General features: G+C 33.0%; 1 long non-coding RNA gene across 2 annotated transcripts; it reads right to left on the bottom strand.

The window, feature by feature from the left end:
- Positions 1–9,857: 9,857 nt before the first annotated feature.
- LOC148692554 (uncharacterized) lies at positions 9,858–11,710 on the bottom strand. 2 transcript variants are annotated; one of them, XR_015954333.1, is made up of 3 exons: positions 11,287–11,710; positions 10,792–10,957; positions 9,858–10,227 (listed from the first exon to the last, which is right to left on the bottom strand). It is a non-coding gene; the product is annotated as an uncharacterized LOC148692554 (long non-coding RNA). The 2 variants fall into 2 exon arrangements; XR_015954332.1 differs by lacking the exon at positions 11,287–11,710 and having other exon boundaries at positions 10,792–11,265.
- Between the last annotated feature and the right edge of the window lie 1,805 nt (positions 11,711–13,515).

The raw sequence follows: 13,515 nt of genomic DNA, 5'->3' as shown, positions 1-13,515 counted from the left end.
GTGGTTGTATTAGCATCATCTCATCTCAATATATACTTCGTTTTTATTATACTTCAATTTTACAATTAAGCAGAGGTCCAGTGAAAGTATTAGCATCATCTCATCTCAATATATCCACTCTTACAAAATTAAATATTCTAAACATTGAGAATGAATATTAATGGCTCATTTGCAAGTGTTTTTAAAATAACCGAAAAAGCTCGTTGAGAAAATATTCTTTGAGTTCCAAAAGTACTTGAATGTGATTCTTGAGAAAATATTCTTTGACTTTTTAGTGTAAAAATATGATTTTTCACTAAACTGAACAGTACCGAGAGCTTTTCGTTAAAGTTCCCTTTTATAAAAGCAACTTCTTAAAAGAGTTGGCGCCTTAATTGTGCTTGGTAAATGAAAAAAAAAAAAAAAGTGTTTTTTTTTCCTTTCAAAATCATGGATCTAAAACAGCAGAAAGTATAAGCAACTCTCACATTTTTCTAAAAAACACGCTTTTGCATTGGAGGCAGATGAACTATATTAATAAATGAAACTGTCATATTAACAATCCTACCCTCATTTTTCGCTTTTGCTAAAATCACTTTTAGCACTATAGTTTAGGATGTGTTGTCCACACATTCCATTTTACTTCTTACACATCCCTTGTTAATTTCTATCCGTTGATTTTCTTTAATTCATCCGATCCGACAGCTGAAAATTAGAAGGGTGTGTGAAAAGTAAAATGGAGTGTGTGAATATCACACCCCATAGTTTATTAAACACTTACTTGCAATTTTTTAGGGAGACTTTGGATGCGGTCCCGAGCTATGAATATTCTTTGACTCAAACCTTGTTGGTTTTCAATTTTTGATCGAAGTCCCTGAAATTAATGTGATAATTTATTTTTATGTATGTTACTATTTTTTTTAAATTAAAAATTGAAATTTATAGTTGTTTATATTAATGAGATTTTAAATAAAAAACCATATTTTGTGTGATTAAAAATATTAAAATATAAGTATACTATTGTGTGTGTGTGTGTGTGTGTAAACATGGGTACATTAATAAAAAAAATTAACCAGAAAATTATTGTACCAAAACATGGGTACATTCTTCAAAATAACCAAAAAAAAAAAAAAAAAGATATTAGGCTTAATAACATCAGTAAATTTCTTCAATTAAACTTGACATGGATATATTTTCAAATCAAAGAAAAAATAATGTACCCATATAAGTTTAAAAATTGATTAGAAAAAAAAAAAATTGATTATGTCACATCCCGCCCTGGGGCGGATCACTTCCCGGGCCCACTCCACCACCGTAGCACGATATTGTCCGCTTTGGGCTTACCATTCCCTCACGGTTTTGTTTTTGGGAACTCACACGAGAACTTCCCGATGAGTCACCCATCATGGGATTGCTCTAGCCCCCTTCTCGCTTAACTTCGGAGTTCCGATAGAACCCGAAGCTAGTGAGCTCCCAAAAGGCCTCGTGCTAGGTAGGGATGGGAATATACATATAAGGATCACTCCCCTGGGCGATGTGGGATGTCACAGATTAGATTTTATATAAAAAAAATAATACATTTTACATATAATAAATTGATATATTTAAGAATGAGTACATTTTAAGATTAAAATTAAAAAAAAAACTACATGAATGGGTACATATAATTAGCATGGGTACAAATAAATAAAAAAAATAAGGGTGCAAATACAAATAAAAGTTTAAAAAATATGGGCACAAAAAGAATTTAATATATGGGTATAAATTAAAACTGAAAAGAAAATTAGTACAAATTAAAAATGGGTACAAACTAAAAATAAATATATATGATAAAAAATTTAGCCATAAATATAAATATATTAATTGTAACATTTTTAACACTAAATGAATATATTTAGAAATAAAAAATATTTTACTATTGAAATAATTAATGATGTTATTAATACCCAAGGTCCTTGATAAAAAAATTGAAAAGGAATACGGTTTTACTCAATGGAGTAGTAAAAGGAGGGATAAGAACCTAATTTCTCCTCTCTTTTTTTAACAACGGTTGATTTTCACATCACAACAAAAACAATTTTGAAAAAAAGTACAACAACACTAAACTAGCCCTTAGCATAGTGCTTGGATTGGTTGAGTTCATCCCACAAAGTATATATAATTTTTAGGTATCATTTTATGTTATGAGAAATTCTTGTATGCCAGAATGGATAATCCAATAAGGAATTTAAAAAGATCAAGTGTAAGAATACGAACACAATATTCTAACTAGCTGACTTAACTTACATTGACAACAAGTTTAATTGAAATAAAATTTTGCACAATTAACAACCTCAATTACAAACTCCTTACTTACAACGGAATAAGTTATTCATAATTTTTACTTTTATGATGCTAATAAGATAAGGCATCTTAACCCAACATTCGATCTTGCTTAATTTATAAGCCAATGCAGTCAAATTCAAAAGAGAAATGGGTATAGGGTTCTCAACTGCACTATTTATTGTCGCTAACCTTTATCATTATATATTAATTAATTAATATCAATTATTTGCTTTTTACACGTATTATTTGACATTCCCACGCAGCCATCTGGATTTGGTCACTTTATAATCAAAATCTAATTATTCTTACCTTCTTTGGTTTGGCATTCCTAAAAGGGGAAATTAGGTTCCGGTCCCTAATTATTGATCGTCTTTGATTAAAACCTTGTTACTTTTAACTTTTTGATTAAAGTCCTTGAAATTTGTACACATCAGTATTTCATTATCTGCATATTTCCATGTCAGTTTTTTTTATTTATTTTTTATTTTTACTAAAATAGTTAATTATTGCAATTTTTTATCCCAAGCTATGTTTTTATTCCACGACTATTATGCCTCCAACGCCTCCTATGCTTACCAAACTGAATTGACGCATCCATTCCACCAAATAATCATACTCAATTGATTTCTTCAGTTTTTTATTTTCGTAACTACAAATTCCACAATAATCTCACTCAGTTTTTCAAATCCATCATTATTATATTTGATATGATTCTTCAAATTCAAGTTTCGCCAAGATTTGATTCGAAGTCATACTTTATTCACGAGCATTCGAACGAGCGCATTTTTTTGCAGAGTAACTTGAACAATCAACAACAACTCCAAGCTAAAATTCGAGGTATTTTTTCATTTTTTGAATTTGCACCATAGTTCGTTTATACCAATTTGTCCGTAATGGTGGATTCTTGGGTTTATAATTTTTGTACCCATATTTACAGGTAGTGCAATATTGTTTTCACAATTGGTTTTGCATATGTAAAATGATTCTTTAACAATTTTTTTGGCATGTATTGGGGAACTTCAATGATTTCAGCATGTATCTTGTAGTTTTCGCAGTGTTTTTATGGTGCATACCAAATGTTTGTCGAAATGTTTGAAAGAGAATTTCGGATATGAAATTTTTGTATGCATAGAAACTGTTTATAAAAAATATTGAATAAGTCTTTTTCTCTATTATATTGTGCATGGGTACAATTCAATCGCATTGTGTACATTTTTTACCAATGGTTCATGTGTTGCTGTGTTGGAAATTAATAAGAGTTGTAATATCTCATAGTTTGTACCCCTACTTGTTAATATCTCATAGTTTGTACCCCTACTTGTTAATATCTCATAGTTTGTACCCTTGCCCAACTAGTTTGTACCCTTGCTTGTTAATATCTCATAGTTTGTACCCCTGCCCAACTAGTTTGCAACCCCCTACTTGTTAATATCTCATAGTTTGTACCCCCCCTGCTTGTTAATATCTCATGGACACACTGTCAAACATGAATACAATGCAATTCAATTGAATTGTACTCAAAATTATCATTCAAACATTTCGACAAACACTTGGTATTCACTGGAAAAAAAAACATTGCAAAATCATAAGGGACATGCAGAAATCATTGAAGTTCCAATACCTGGATTTTTAGCTCGTAAGGGTCGTTGATTCAACAAGTTCCCCTGCCAAAAATTGCGCTCATTCGAATGCTCGCGGATAAAATATGATTTTGACCCAAATCTTGCCGAAAATTGAAATTGAGGATTCATATCAAAATAATAATGATGAATTTGAAAATTTGAGTGAGATTATTATGGAATTTGCGGTTACAAAAATAAAAAAACTGAAGGAAATCAAATGAGCGTGATTATTTGGTGGAACGGATGCGTCAATTCAGTTCGATAAGCATAAGAGGCGTTGGAGGCATAAGAGCCCTGAAATAAAAACACAGTGTGGGATAAAAAAATGCAATAATTAACTATTTTAGTAAAATAAAAAGAAAGCTGACATAGAAATATATTCACAGTAAATGCTGATGTGGACAAATTATAGGGACTTTAATCAAAAAGTAAAAAACAATAAGGTTTTAGTCAAAAATTTATACCAACTAAGGACCGGATACAAAGTGTCCCTTCATAAAAAGTAAAACTAATGTAAAAGATTTGAAAACTTTGAGTTTTAATGATAAGGACAAAATAAAGAGTAAAGTGAATAGTACCATGTTTGACTTTTTTGTGTAAAAATGTGGTTTTTTGTTAAAATGAACAGTATCGTGGGTTTTTCGTTAAAACTCCCTTCATAAAATTTCTCACTTACAAGTGAATAAAATTACAATTAGACACTGTGCTAACGACGACAACACCAATAGCTTCTCAAAATTAGATTGTAATTTCAATAGTGTTTATAGATGTTCTCAAATTATTAAGTGGAAAGCCCCTTGTGCTCCATGGATCAAAATCAAAATTAATTTTAATGGTTCGATGGTGGGATCTCACGTGGTTGCAGGTTTTGTCATCAGAAATCATAATGGGTCTCTTAATGTTGCTGGGACATGCATTCTTGGAGAGAATACTATATTTGTTGCCAAAGCAATTTACGTGATGTGTTGAAGTTTGCAAAAGTCAGAGATTTTAAAAATGTATGTGTTGAAGGTGATTCCAAACTTGTTATTGATTCAATTTTGAACAAGTACAGAACACCTTGGCTATCAAATACAAGGACATCAAACTACTTGCATGATCATTTTCCTCTATTTCTTGGGTTCTTGTCTTTCGGAAGACGAATTTTCTTGATGATGCCGTTACTAGCATTGAACACTCCATTCAAGATACCTTTATTTGGGTTAGGAATTTACCCACTATTGTTAGAAATGTTTTTTTATTTTTTTATGCTAAAAGTGGTTGTAATCGAATTGTCTCTCTTTGAACGAACCTATTTTTTCTAAAAGAATGACGATTACGAAACTATTTTTAAAGAGTCTATATTTAAGTCAATTTTTTATGAACGGTGACAGTTTAACATTTTACAGATGGTTTTTTTTTTTTTTTAATCTAAAAAAATTGGATGTAACACAAGAACTGCTCAAGAGGTCACCAATTCTTACACACCCCAATCCGGAATGTCCACTTGGACTCCGAATTGAGCTATGTTGGCCGACACCAGGAGGATGACGAAGCCATAAAGTGTAGTGATGTGGAAAATGTGAATAAATTTAAACCTAAAATGCCTAAATATAAGAGTGCGCTTATGAGCGGAAATGAACCTATTTCACACGTGATGTCAGAGCCTAAGTAAAGTACAGTAAAATAGGATAAGAATTATACCATCAAAGGTAGCCACCCATACCGAGATTTGCCAAGAATCCTCGTCGACACGAAAGCTCAGCGCTAAAACCTGGAAGGGCGAAAAATAAGGGTGAATGTGCCTAAAAACAAAGCTTTGTAAAAACATTTTTAAAAACATAATAACCTCTTGCCGTAAAACAAGTATAGTTTCCAAAATATACATACTACGTATAGTAAGAAAATACTTACTGTAGCCTGCAAAATCTCAAGAATTCAATACAGCACAAATTTCGTAAGTAAGCACATGACGTCCGTAATCAAATAATCTCGCATAAGCAAACATATCATAAAGAATGCTCATCGACACATGCTGACACATAAGTTGATGCAAAGATATTCTGACATGAACATGACTGAGTGTAACAATAATATATGCTCTAGTACTACAATCACGTGAATATTAGCACTATGAGCAGCACATACGAGTCCTAATTGCCTACAGCAATCTAGGACTAGACTGGCACCTACAATGGATCCAAAGTGAGTGCACGGTGTGATGTGCACATACACGTGAAAGCCTAGCCCTAACTCAGGCGAGTACTAACATCTGTGAAGCAAACGATGAGCAGATAACATAAATATAGTCATACCATAGTGACTCGATAATTCTAATCAACATGATATCATTCATAGCTGAAAATATAATTATGGCATCAATAATAATATGCATACTTGTGCATCTCGTAGGACGTAGCATAACTTCATAATTTCTATCGATGTGCTAAATCTTATAACGTCACACTAATCTAGGCGTATTGTAGAAAACTCTTAATGAAATGTATAAATGGAAACTAACCATTATATATATATACTATATACAAGAAACCCACTCACAGTTACTTGCAAGGTCGTAGCCGTTCCATTGAGGATAGACGGAGTTTCTGATTGTAATCGCACCTAAGTATAATATTGAGACCCATTAGTAAAATTCAATTAAAACGTTTGAATTTGGAGAAACGGGTGGTAGATTCAGATTCAGCATGTCAAATAACGCTAAGAAGGGTCCCGAACAATTTCGAAAAAGTCAACGGTCAATCCTAAAAAGTCAACCAAAACGCTCCGATGGTCAACTACATTAAAACGTTAGAATTTCACTAAATGGATGTTAAAAACGAACTCGAGGCATTGAAATTAGTCTAGGAAGGTTTCCGAAAAAATTTTGCAAAAAATCAACTAATTGTTAACAGTTAACTTTAACGGGGACGGTTCTCGGTTTGGGCCCCCCTTTTTTTTTATTTTTTATTTTATTAAAACGAATAGGGTCAAGTTGACCCACCTGGGCTCGCTACACCCAGCAAAGAAGAACACCGGAGTCCGGCCGATTTGGCCGGGAAACTTCCGAGCTTTGTTCAAGCTCGATTTTTAACCATTTCACTCCAAAATTGAACCAAAATGAAGATAGGATGGTAGGGATTCGAATGATACCATTTTGGTTCTCAATTGTGGACGGAAAGTGGCCGGAAAAGGCCTGCAACACACGGGTACAAAAACCTACCCAAAATCACTTATCACACTTATATTTACACTAAGAAACTAGGATATTCGTCCCCAAGGTATTTTCGACTCACTTTTTGTCGAATCTTGCGACATCCCATCGCCGCCGATGGTGGATGCATCACGGTTTGACTGCATCTGAGCAGTGAAGGCAGGGAGAAGAGAGAGAGGGCCTCGAGGTTTGAGATGAAGATGAGAGGGAGAACTGGTGAGGGTTAGGTGATCGCTGCCTCGGCGTCGGTGGTTGCAGAGGACGATTGGGAAAGTTCTGAGAGAGAAGGTGAAGAGAGAGAGTTGAGTGGTGAGGTGGCAAAAGGGGATTGGGTGAGTAAAGAGAGTGAGACCCAGATTTCTGGGGAAAATGGGATACGCAATAGGGCACTTCTGTGGGCCCCACGTGGCTCACAAAACAACCCAAAATATCTATAAACATTAAATTACTAATTTGCCTTCGGTATTCATTGTTTCGTAAAATCCTAACCGTAATTCCGATTTCGATTTTGCTTTCGCCTATACATTTATATCGTCATGTATTACACAATTATGCTAAAAGAGTAGGTCATACATCTCTCTAAACAATGGTCAATAGAAATCATAACCTTTGCCTTTAAGAGCATTTTCGTTAATTCTTTTATTTAAAATTAATAAAATCGTAAAATTAAAAACGGGATGTCACAAATTCTATTACTACTTTCATTCAATTCATTTAACTTCGAACTTCTGATGAAATCTAGTGCATATGAGTTGGTACGAAGGCATCCAACACAAGTGTTGTTATTCTGAGCTTCGCTTAAAGGTCCTGCATCTGCATGTAGAATAGATTCTCAACTTTCAATAATCGTGTCTTGGTTCTTATTTATTCATTAATCAAAGTATATTTTAAATAAACCCCACTCATACCTACCTGTATTAAAATAAATTGAACAATGTGATGACACCACTATGACAAGCATTGCATGATGAAGCCATCATGAAATTATTTTTGCTCACCATCTCACTAATTATTGTTATATAAGTTTGAAATTTATTAAAAAAATTTGAAATTTATTACACAAATTTCAAAATTTAATCTTGTTTAACGATAAAAATGCACCACCATTGTACAAAAGATGACTCCAATTTACAATTAAGCAGAGGTCCAGTGGAAGTATTAGCATCATCTCATCTCAATATATGCACTCTTACAAAATTAAATATTCTAAACTTTGAGAAAGAATATTATTGGCTTGTTTACAAGTGCTTTTAAAATAACTGAAATAACTCGTTGAGAAAATATTCTTTGATTTCCAAAAGTACTAAAATGTGTTTCTTGCATGAAATACTTCAAGTATTTTTTCAGAATCCAATTGCATTTTTACTAAGGATTGGTTGAAAAAACATTTTCATCAAAATGCTTTCAAACCATTTGAAAACACTTTCAAACAAGCCACAAGTGTCATTTGGCTGAAAGTGCTTTTGTTAGAAGCATAACAAAATTTTGATTAAAAATTCAAGCATTTTTTTAATTACAGGGAGGATTGGTGAGTATAGAAACGTACTACTCCTATCAACTTGGTTAAGGTTTGCACATTAAAAAAACTTCTTTAACGTACCATTTCTAAACAAGTCGTAAAAGGTAATTGCCTACTTTTCTTGAAATTTAAAAGATGCTTCTAAAAGCTAAGGACATATTTAATTACCGTGAATGAGTATGCACAATATGAATTATCATTTATGCTACTGACATATCTTGCGTTTACTAAATACATAAAGGATCAAGCAATGAGTGGGTTTCAAATTAGGATTAGTTTACTCATACTTGAATAATCAAGTATCCAGTGCAGGTGGTCCAATATCCTATTGAATATGATATTCAGTTTCTATTCATACATACCACATTCGAAATTTCCTCTTTTAAATTATTATAATAATTTCAAATTCTGCCATATCCTCTAATAATAGTCCCAAACTCAATATTAAGTTGTGGTACTATGTCAGACTATCACGCGCAATCCATTTTCTAGTGTTTAATCTTTTCTTAGTCTCTGTGTATTAACATTTGATGACATGTTATGTGCTCATTGGGTCAAGCCTCAAACTTCAAGGAAACCTTATATGCAAGTATACATTGTTACAATGGTGTCCCGTGTGTGCGTGTGTGTGTATATATATATTTTATCATGTGTTTTTATTTCATTAGTATTAGAATTTTAATAACAGTACACATGTACCATATAAATTGTTTCTCTTCAACTTCACATGGGTGCACGACAGCCAACATGCGACAAGGAAATTCTCGTGTCCAGTACATATAGTGGTGTCCCAACCGATCAACAGATTTAACAACATCTTTTATATGCCAAAGACAAAAGCATGTGGGAACACATGGAAAAGCCACTTTTCTTCCCGCATAAACAACATAATTTAGTTTTACCAATGATTTAACGATTAAAAATCTCGATGTATAAAATACACTAAAACGTGCTAAAAGATTTTTTTTGAATATAGAGTTCAGTTACAATTGTACATACCACTCAATGAAACAAATTTTATGCAGAACTTAACAGTTGCGAAAATTCACTAAATCTATGTATAGCATATGCAAAATACAATCATTGGTTTTCCGGATCACTCAATGTTACGTACTATGAAAGAAAAATTGATATCTAATGTTGAATCATTGCTATCTTACAACCATGTCAATTTGTCACGTCTCATGCTCAGTAGACCAGATTTCATGCCCTCAAATACCACAAAGAAAAATTCAATAAAAAATAAAGTGAATTTTGGAATTTATCGGGTTTTAATCGACTGAGATTTCGATCTAAATTTGTACTATATTGGTAAAGATGGATGATAAGAAAAATACAAAACTATGAACTTGCCCATATGCAACTGCAGTGACGAATTTGAGTTCTTCCATATACAACTGGTTAGAGAGCTATTGATAGTGATCCGAAAGGTTCAGCAGAACTTCGTACTTTCAATGCAACCCCCCGGGGAGACTTCTGGTTCCTTACCTCCAGGAAGACTTCGGCCGCTAGGATTCTCCTCATTCGATCGTCAGATCAAGAAATTTTACAGCAAAACTTGGCCCCTGCAATAAGTATGCGATGCCAGAGACCTGTCGACAATTGGAAAGAAGCACAACAATTAGTACTTCACGTCGTATTTAAAAACTGCACACGGTTGAAACCACACATGCAGCATTTAACAATGGCAGAAGATAAAGGTGATGTACAGAAACAAATGGACATGACAACCGCTCCTCTCGCTTGACCATTTGGAACTCTGTTAATTAAAACCCGAGACCAGAAGCATCATGACCCGAAAATTAATTCCTGATGCTAATTACAGACCAACACAATTTGATATATTTATCAAACCCCAATCCAGGGAAGGAGGGACTTTCTTTTTTTTTGGTAAATAATGGAAGAGAGAAGTTATAAGAACTACCTTCTACATCTGGTATTCATTTAATAACCTCACACAAACCAATCTGTTGGCTAACCAACCACCAGGGCTAATTAAGAGTGAGAGTAGCATCCAACGTTAACACTTCCACAAGCATCACAGGATAGACATTATGGCCTGGAAACTAAGAAATCCTGAACTGTCTACATGCATAAACTTGTAGTAAGCATAATAAGATAATTGAACACAAATATTAGCATCGTATTTGGCACACCTTTTTAGTATAAAATCTGCTCGTAACAGTTCACGTCATTATGCAACTTCACGCATTTTAGAGTTTTGGGAGCTTATGATATTGGCAGGTGTCTTAACAAGACCACCGTTTGCATTTCCAGTGGCTTGTCCGGTGGGATTCCTAGCGTTTGCTGTCTCAGTTGCTACTATGGAAGGAGAAAATTAAACAAAAATAAAACATGACAAACCCAACAATAAGCTTTACATATTCATAATCATTAATGATGCATTATTCTAACCAGCCAAGTTCAAACAAAAACAGCAAAGAAAACGCCGGACAAACTTACCACGGCAAGGCGCTCCTTGTGAAGAAGCTAAAAATAGCCATGGTTAGCGGCATACAAAAAGGCCCAGTATCACAAAATAAGGCAATTCTAACTTCCCAAAATTTGTTTAGGCATACATGCTTAATAATCAGGGATATCTTTTAAGTGCAAGAAAAAACAAAACACAAAATACTAGCTCAATTACTCACAGAATCAACAAATTCATCTGCAATGTCCATGAGAATTTCTTCAACTTCTAGATCCAACTTCTCAGATGGATCAATCTGTCCAAAAGCAAAAAACTCAGTAACAGGAAGCAAAAAGGAAGATTAATTTTAAATATAAACAAAAAAAGATATTGATTCAAAACTCGTTAATTAATTTTAAAACTCAATAAAAGTCAAAGGTGATGTCTGTGTTGAAGGTGATTCCAAACTCGTTATTGATTAAATTTTGAACAAGTGCGGAACGCCTTAGCAATCAAATACTACTATAGAGGACATCAAACTACTTGCACGATCATTTTCTTCTATATCTTGGGTTCATGTTTTTCGGAAGGCAAATTTTCTTGTTGATGCCGTTACTAGCATTGAACACTCCATTCAAAATACCTATTTACCCACTATTGCTAGAAATGTTTTTTATTTTATTATACTAAAAATGGTTGTAATCGAATTGTCTCTCTTTGAATGAACTTATTTTTTTAAAAAGAACGACTACGAAACTATTTTTAAACAGCCTACATTTAAGTCATTTTTTTTATGAATGGTGACAGTTTAACATTTTACACATGTTTTTTTTAATAAAAAAAAAAATGATGTAACGCAAGGACTATCCAAGAGGTCATCCATTCTATTACTATTTTTATTCAAATTCGTTTAACTTTGAAATTCTGATGAAATTTAGTATATGTGAGTTGGTATGAACGCATCCAACACATGTATTGTTATTCTGAGCTTTGCTTAAAGGTCCTGCATCTGCATGTAGAATAGATTCTCAGCTTTCAATAATCGTGTCTTGGTTCTATTTTTAATCAGATTTATTCATTAATCAAAGTATATTTTAAATAAACCCCACTCACACCTACCTGTAATAAATTGAACAATGTGAAGACACCACTATTATAAGCATTGCATGATCACGTCATCATTAAATTATTTTTGCTCACCACCACACTAATTATCGTTGAATGAGTTTGAAATTTATTGCACAAATTTTGAAATTTAAACTTGTCTAACAACAATAATGCACTTCACCGCCATTATACAAAAGATGACTTCAATTTTACAATTAAGCAGGGGTCCGGTGAAAGTATTAGCATCATCTCATCTCAATATATGCACTCTTACAAAATTAAATATTCTAAACATTGAAAAAGAATATTAATGGCTCGTTTGCAAATGCTTTTAAAATAATCGAAAGAGCTCATTGAGAAAATATTATTTGAGTTCCAAAAGTACTTGAATGTGCTTCTTACATTGCATGAAGCACTTCAAGTGTCTTTTTAAGATCCAATTACAAAACGAGCCACAAGCTAGTGTTATTTTTGTTGAAAGTGCTTTTGTTAGAAGCATAATAAAATTTTGATTAAAAATTCAAGTATTTTTTTAATTACAAGGAGGATTGGTGCGTATTACAAAAAACTTCTTTAACCATTTTTAAATAAGTCGTAAAAAGGTAATTGCTTACTTTTTTTTTTTTTTTTTTCAAATTTAAAAAAAAGCTAAGGACATATTTACTCACCGTGAATGAGTATTGCACGATATGAATTATCATTTATATTATTGACATATCTTGCGTTTACTAAACACATAACGGATCAAGCAATGAGTGATTTTCAAATTAGGATTAGTTTACTCATACTTGAATAATTAAGTATCCAGTGCATGTGATCTAATATCCTAGTGGATAAGATGTTGAGTTTCTACTCATACATTCTGCATTCGAAACTCTCTTCTCTAAATTATTGTGATAATTTCAATTCTCCCCTGTGCTCTCATAATAGTCCCAAACTCAATATTAAGTTGTGGTACCATGTCAAAATATCACACGCAATCCATTTTCAGTTGTTTAATCTTTTCTTGTCTTTGTGCATATTTCTTAGATGTATTAACATTTGATGACATGTTATGTACTCATTGGCTCAAACTTCAAGTTCAAGAAAATTTTATACACACGTAAATGCTGTCATAATGATGTTCCGTGTCAATAAAAGAAAAATATATAAGTTTTTGGCCATGTATTCTTGTTTCATTATCACTGAATTTTTAATGACAATACACACGTGATATATATAAGTTGTATCTCTTCAACTTCAGATTGGGTACACGGCAGCCAGCATGCGACAAGGAAATTCGCAGGTCCACTACATGTGGTGGTGTCCCTACCGATCAACAGATTTCACAAAATCTTCTCTATGCCAAGACAAAAGCATGTCG

The sequence above is a fragment of the Pyrus communis genome, chromosome 12 (genome assembly GCF_041283825.1).
Source record: "Pyrus communis isolate YQ-2024b chromosome 12, ASM4128382v1, whole genome shotgun sequence".
In the NCBI taxonomy this organism is placed as follows: domain Eukaryota; kingdom Viridiplantae; phylum Streptophyta; class Magnoliopsida; order Rosales; family Rosaceae; genus Pyrus; species Pyrus communis.
The sequence above is the reverse complement of the archived record's forward strand: the minus strand, read 5'-3'. Positions and strand labels throughout refer to the sequence as shown.